Raw genomic sequence first — 7226 nt, 5'->3', positions numbered from 1 at the left:
TACCTGCACCTCATTAAGCAATTAATCAGCCTAGCTGGCCTTGCCTAGGCTCTGTTAACCCTTCAGCTCCATGTGATTGATTTGCCATGTCAGAAGCACCGTAGAACAATGCGAAAATTAAAGACGGTGCATGTTGGAAGGATCATTGTGTCTTTCAAAATATTCTTCAAAGACAATATTTAAGATCATTAATCGCCAAGTATCTAGACCAACAGTAGCTACTGGACATCCTTGGTTCATAATCAGAGGTCAGATTATTTAGTCAAATACCAAGTGCCATTTCATGCATTAAATCTTTAAGATACACTTGAGTGATAAATGAATTCCCCTTGCTCCCAGCTTTCCCCCCACCTATTTCCCCTTGAGGAAAGCCTCAGAGTAAAGTTTAATAGGAAAGAGGCTTCCCTGAGACAGTGAAATCCGCCCTATTGCGGAAAGACTGCATGGCTAGACAGAAAGGTCATTTTGTGTATTCTTTATCTTGTTTCTCTGGGTCCAGAACAAATAACAGTTTCTAGTCAGCTGACCTGCTGAGATTGGCATGCATCAGCCAGTTGGGCATTCAAGCCTACTTGACCAGGCCTGAGGGGTGCCCAGACAGTTGTAAACTATTCAGATGGACCAGTGACATAACGCTACATTTTGTACATTCACTCATAAAGATGTCTGTATGCATTCTGGCTTGGCTCCTTCAGAAATCACATCTGTGTATGGCTTAGGGAATTATTTTACTTTTACATTTGCCTGTAATTACCTGCTTGTATGTTTGGCAGTATTCACACCTGGACATTGCCAATGTCCCAATCCATTCCTCTTTTATTCTGTCCTTCTCACATCATCTGCCCTCTCTTTGTATTTTTAATGAACTCTTTTTTACGCTTTACCCTTTATCTGCCTGTGGTTGTCTGAACTCATCAGATCTTTGCTGTTGTCCTGCTGGACCCTGACTTTCCCGCTATAGCCTTGTGGGGAATTAGCCATGTACCTGGGAGGGAGACTTTTCAGGATAATCTCTCTCTGTGGTGATAGTGGAGTCTACTATTTTGGCCCTGGCATTGAGGCAGATCTGGAGAAATAAGAGAGGCATCAGAGCTTCACACCTCACCCAACCATCTCAGTTTGTCAAATGTTTCTGTGCCAGCATCCTTGCATATTTACAATCCTATCTTATGCATGCTTTCTCAGAAGTAATGGTGCACATAGGATGGCAACTCCAATTCTCTGATTTTACTTTGCTCAGAATTAGGCATTTCCCAGACAGTTCTTTGTAGAATTGCTGCCTTGGAGCCTTTGTTTGTTCTTAATGAGCACTGAATTTGCACAACTGCACCTGTGTATCCTGACCCAGCCAAAGAAATTTGATGCCATGTGCCAAAAGAGGGCAGAGCATTGAAGTGGGACTTGGAAACAGCTGGGTTCCAAGTTTTGGAAGATGTCTATATTATAGCTTTGGTTAACAGGTAATGCAAGCAGGGGAATTGAGATTGAGCCTGGGGAGCTCCAGACACTCAAGGATCTGTTCTTTCACACTGGGGAGGGCTACTGTTTAACAAGATGACAGAACTGACCTACCAATCCCAAGAGAGGCAAACATCTTCCCACCAGTGTCCTCCTCTCCCTAAGCCAGAAGAGAGCAGATGCCAAGAATGGAAGAGAGACTAGGAAAGACGAGATACAAACACCAAACCTTGTAAATAGCTATTGCTTGGAGTGACTCTAGGGGAGATGAACATGATTAATGATGAGTGTCTGCTGGGGATTGTCTGTGTTGAGGGGAGATAATTGAGTCTCTATTTTGAGGTGATAGAATTACTGATTGGATTGCAAAATTAATTGGTGTTGTTTGAGGGGGAAGAATTGATTTGGGGAAGCTGATAGAGGAGCAGTAAGAGCACAGAAGAAAGATTAGGGGTATCTCTCTTCTACCATCTCTCACATGGCCTCTTTTGTGAACTACACACAAGCCATTTGCAGTTTCACAGAAGTACAAATTGTGTGGATCACCCCAGCTCAAAATGAAAGCTCAAGCCCCTCATGCTGGATTTTGTTCACCATTTAAAACTTTTGCTTCATATAAGGAAGAGAACCGCTGAAGACAAAATTCCCAGAGCCTTACACCTGCGGCTCCCCAACAGAGTCAAATGAAAGTTGATGGATATCTGAGAAGTTGGGTGGGTTGATTATAATTTGGGGGCAAGGGAACTACAATGCACTATGGTATAAGAACACACACCTGAGACCTTAAAACAAAACAAAAACCTTAGAACAAAAGCTTGTATCAAAAACAAAGCCTTATTAGCCCATACTCATGATTCACACAGCACTTGTTTCACTTTTCACTGGAAATTTAAAGTCTACCTGAATGCATCTGATCTTTTCTTTTTATTTCTGAAAGATGAAATTGTGAGGAAATAGTGCTCTTTTCTGTGTTTCAACATAGAACACTTAATACTTTTGCCTATAATATTAGGAAGCCTGTGCATCATTTATACAATCTGTAGAATTCAGTTTTGCTTACTGCAGAATTTGGGCTGCAATTGATACACTACTGCTTTTATTTTTTATTTTTAAGAAAGCTGAGTATCCACAGCCTTGGGTATGGTCAAGGAAAACAACTAATTTATTGAAAACACTAGAGGGTGGGTTACAAGTCATAGTAGGTCTGTGCAAGCTCTTGCTTTTAGAGGTAGGCTGCCTCTGATTGCCACATGCAGGCTGCTTCTGATCCCCTGATGCAGGACAGGGTGCCAGGATGCAGGTTGTGTCTGTTGTCTTGTGTGCTCCCTGAAACATTTGGTGGGCCACTGGGAGAAACAGGAAGCTGGACTAGACAGGCCCTTGGCCTGATCCAGCGGGGCTCTTCTTATGTTCTTATGAGGATTGGGATGCCAATATAAATGTTGTAACTTCAGGGCCCAATCCTATGGGCCTGCTGCATCCTGGCAGCACAGTGTGCTTTAGGGCAGTCACGAAAGGTGGTCACCATTCTGCACAGTCAGGTTGCCACCGCAGGTGGTGAAGGGAGGAATGAGGCAGAGATTGGGGTAGGGAGGTGAGTGTGTCAAAGCTGAGAAGGGGCAGCATCAGTAGGAGTAGTGCAGCCAATATTCTTTCCCCCTTCCTGGCCTCAATCTACCTTCTCAGGTCCACTCGGACTTGCGCCAGCAAAATCACTGATGCAGGTCTGAGTAGACCCAGTGAGGAAGTGGAGGCTTACTCTGGGCAAATGTTTCCTTAGCTGGAGAAGACCCCTGGGACCCCCGTATTCAATGCATGCTGCAGTGGGAGCAGCTGCATCAGTGAGGGCATGGAGTTAGATAGGATTAGGCTGTTATTCATTTTGTCCTGCAGGAAACATAACATTCCCAGGTGGCGGCTGTGGCTAGGGGGGGCTTTCGCTCAGCTTCGGCTGGTGCGCCAGCTGCGGCCGTACTTGGATTGTGCAGACCTGGCCACGGTGATCCATGCCACGGTGACACTGAGGTTAGATTATTGTAATGCGCTCTATGTGGAGCTGCCCTTGAAGACGGTTCAGAAACTGCAACTAGTGCAGAATGCAGCGGCCTGTGTAGTTACTGGAGGTAGGCAGTTTGACTCTGTCAGTCCGCTTCTCCAGCAGCTACATTGGCTGCCCATTCGTTTCCGGGCCCAATTCAAGGTGCTGGTTTTGACCTTTAAAGCCCTTTACTGCTCTGGGCCAGGGTATCTTAGAGATTGCCTACTCCCGTACAATCCGGCTCGTCCTCTTAGGTCATCAGAGAAGGCCTTTTTACAAGTGCTGCCGCCTAGGGAGGTACGTGGGGCGGCAGCTAGAAATAGGGCCTTCTCAGTAGTGGCACCAACGCTGTGGAACTCCCTTCCCCTTGACTTGAGAATGGCTCCCTCTCTTGAGACTTTTCGGTGAAGCCTGAAGACCCTTCTGTTTAAACAAGCCTTCTGAGTTCTCAGCCTTTTTAACATCTTTTCAACATCTTTTAATTTTTTACAGGCCTGATTCTTTTATGAATTGCTGCTCTATGCTCTTTTTACCTTTTTACTACTCTTTATCTGACTACTGCTTTTATGATATGTGTTAATATGCTTTTATCTGTTTTTAAATTATGTTTTTAATCTGTTTTAACCTGTTGTAAGCCGCCTTGAGTCCCTTTGGGGAGAAAGACAGGGTAAAAATAAAGTTATTATTATTGTTATGTATGGACCACAATTTCTTCAATTAGTGTGTTAATTACCTTTCTACTCATTCGTTTCTCCTAAAATGCACCCTAGTTTCTCCATTGGTTTCCAGACTTTACCCTGCTACCCAACCACATGAGTATTTCCCTTTCTCTTGCTTTAAAGCACAAACATTGGCTTAACTAGCAAGGGACGAGAGCATCTTTAGAGTTATTTTGCTATTACCATGAGGCTGACTGTTTCACAAAGAATGGCCCACTCCTTAGGAGATTACATGAGCCAAAATGTTCCCAGCATCCAAGCAATATGACCCTTGATGCTGGACAGGCTGATTTATTAGAACGCCTGTGCTCCTGACAACACGCATGATGGGCTTGGTAATACTAGGTCATTTTTCAAGTCTCTTTGCGCTCCACTGCCAGTCGTGTCTTCCCACATATTCCATCAGGCAGCTCTGCTGTAGAACACAAACCAATACAATCTTTGCCTTTCATTCTTGCAGCACAATCCTGTGCACATCTACTCAGAAGTAAGTCTCAGTGTATTCAGTAGGGCTTGTTCCCAGGAAAGTGTGCACAGAATGGCAGTCTTAGGCTGCAATCCTAACCACACTTTCCTGAGAGTAAGCCCCACTGAACAAAATAGGACTTACTTCTGAGTAGACCTGGTTAGGCTTGTACCTTTCATGCTGGGATGCTGTGTTGCTCGTTGCGAGAAGTTAGCCATGCAGGCCAAACCTACCTTGGACCCTGTTAACTATGTGATCCAGCTAATTGGTCAAACCATCCTTTCCCATATATCAGGGCTTTTCAAACTGGGGCATTGTGACTTAAGGGGCGGGGCAGCCTGGAGGCAGGGAGGAGGCAGCGGCGCAATCCCCAGGAGCGGAGCGATCGCGTTTACCTTTTGCTTTAGCAGAGGCGGGGCGCAATCACTCCGCATTTACTTTCACTGCTGCAGGGAGCCCTGCTGCAGGTCGTGCCGTTCTCCCCGCAGCCTGGGGAGGCTGCAGGAGGCTTGGGTAACTGCACCCAAGCCCCTGCAGCCCCCCTGGGTGACGCGATCCTGGGGATCACACCGCTACCTTCCCCCCGCCCGCCCCTGCTGCCTCCACCCACGCCCACACCCATGCAAGTACTTAGTGGCTCTCAAACTCTCCCAGAGTTTGAGAACCACTGCCATATATTCTAAAGCCCAGAAAAGACCCTGGTGCCCTCTGATGAAAGGTTGCTGGACACAGAAAATGCAGTCCTTGTCCCTGTCTATGTTTTTCCTAGGTTGTGGTGCTAAGGTAGTTATGGTCCCACCAATCCCAATTCTTGATACACCAGGTAGAAGGCATATCCCAAACTTCCCATTTTCTTGAAAAGTAAATGAACCCAGAGCCTATGCTTCAGCAAGGACCAGTGAATTATCAGATAAAAGACTGAAAGGGAGAATGTTCCTGTTCCTTTCCCCCTACTTATACTTTTTTTTTTAGTTTTTTTAGTACATTTTACTTGTTGCCTTCCTTCTTCCATGAATTTCAAGATAGTGGAGTTCCTAAATTATCTCCTATCTAGGGACTGACCATACTATAAGGCAATGATGTGTGAGGTCCAGGCCCAGGGAGGCACAGCCACATGAATACACACTCACTCACTCCCCCCCCCCTCCAGAAATTAATTTAAAAATCATCTGCAGCTACCCAAGAAGATGGCCCATTTGTAGAAGGTGCAGATTTGGGGGATCTGACACCCTTGGAGCAATCTGTCCCAGCTCCAGATTCTCTAATGTTACGCCAGGAACAGAAACAGTGATGAGTCCAAGTGGAAGCCTAGCCCCAAAGGCACCAGGCCTCTCAGCCCCTGGAAAGAGTCAAAACCAACTCCTGCTCCAGATGATGGATCTCCCAGTACTTCAAGGGCAGCTGGTGAACTACAAAGCTGCTCAGCTGATGTCAGTTACTGGTGCAACACTTTATCTTGCTCAGCTCTCAGTGACTCTACTGTTGTACCTGTCCTGACATTTTAAAAAAATTCATCTCCCAATAGGGAAAATGGGAATCAGAGACATGAAGTAGCAGTGACAGCAACAGGATGCAGACTTGGGCCTCTTAGCTTCAGAAAGTTGGCTGCATCAGATACCTTCAAATCTGGTTTCAATCCCCATTTTTAGAGTATTGCCCATATCCTTAATCATTTGTGTTTTACTCTCCTTGTGTACTTAACCTTTGGTCATCATACGTATGGCATCTTAAAACAAGATCACAGACAGTTCATGCCATTGGATTTTTTTTTCCTCTCTAAAAAAGTCTTATTTTATGACATCATTTCTCCCCAGACAATTGTCTTAGATTCTTATTAAATTAGCAGTAAATTCTGCAAAACAGAACATACTTGTAAAAGGTGCAGACTGCAGTTAAACATGTGATAAATTACCTTCACAATAATGGTGCTCATGATTGACAGGAGGTAAAAGGTTTCTTTTCCCCCGAGAGTTAGAGCTTCATAAGTAAGGCAAAGTGCAGAAACAGGAAAAAGTACAAACATTATTCCAGATGCTCGGTTTGAGATGTGTTGTAGCTCCTCATTCCATTAGAAGTGCCAGTAATAAGGAAGAGAGTTAGCCCATATGTACAAAAATTGAGCATATGAGAGGAAAGCAGGGTTGAACTTTCAGTACATTCAGAATACAACCCAATTCTGCTATTAATGTTACATCAGCAAATTATAGAAAGATCAAGACATCAGAGATGGGCAAATTCAGCGCGGCTTGACTTGAGTCAAGTCACAAGTCTCCACTCCCTTTAACTCGACTTGAAAACAAGTCCTAACAGGCAGACTTTCTGAGTCTCCCAGAGCACTTTGGGGTCTCGAAAAGATTCAAGTTTCAAGTCTTTTCCATAAAAATTCAGTCATGGCTCTGCAGAAAAAAATGGAGTTGCTGCTGGGGTGTGTGTGTGTGTGTGTGTATGAATGTGTGTGTGTTGGAGTTCTCTTTAATCCCCTGATGTCCCTAGCCTATCCGTACCCCCACCCCATAAACAAGATAGGAGGGGGTGGGACCGACTG

This window comes from Tiliqua scincoides, chromosome 1 (genome assembly GCF_035046505.1).
Source record: "Tiliqua scincoides isolate rTilSci1 chromosome 1, rTilSci1.hap2, whole genome shotgun sequence".
Classification (NCBI taxonomy): domain Eukaryota; kingdom Metazoa; phylum Chordata; class Lepidosauria; order Squamata; family Scincidae; genus Tiliqua; species Tiliqua scincoides.
The sequence above is the reverse complement of the archived record's forward strand: the minus strand, read 5'-3'. Positions refer to the sequence as shown.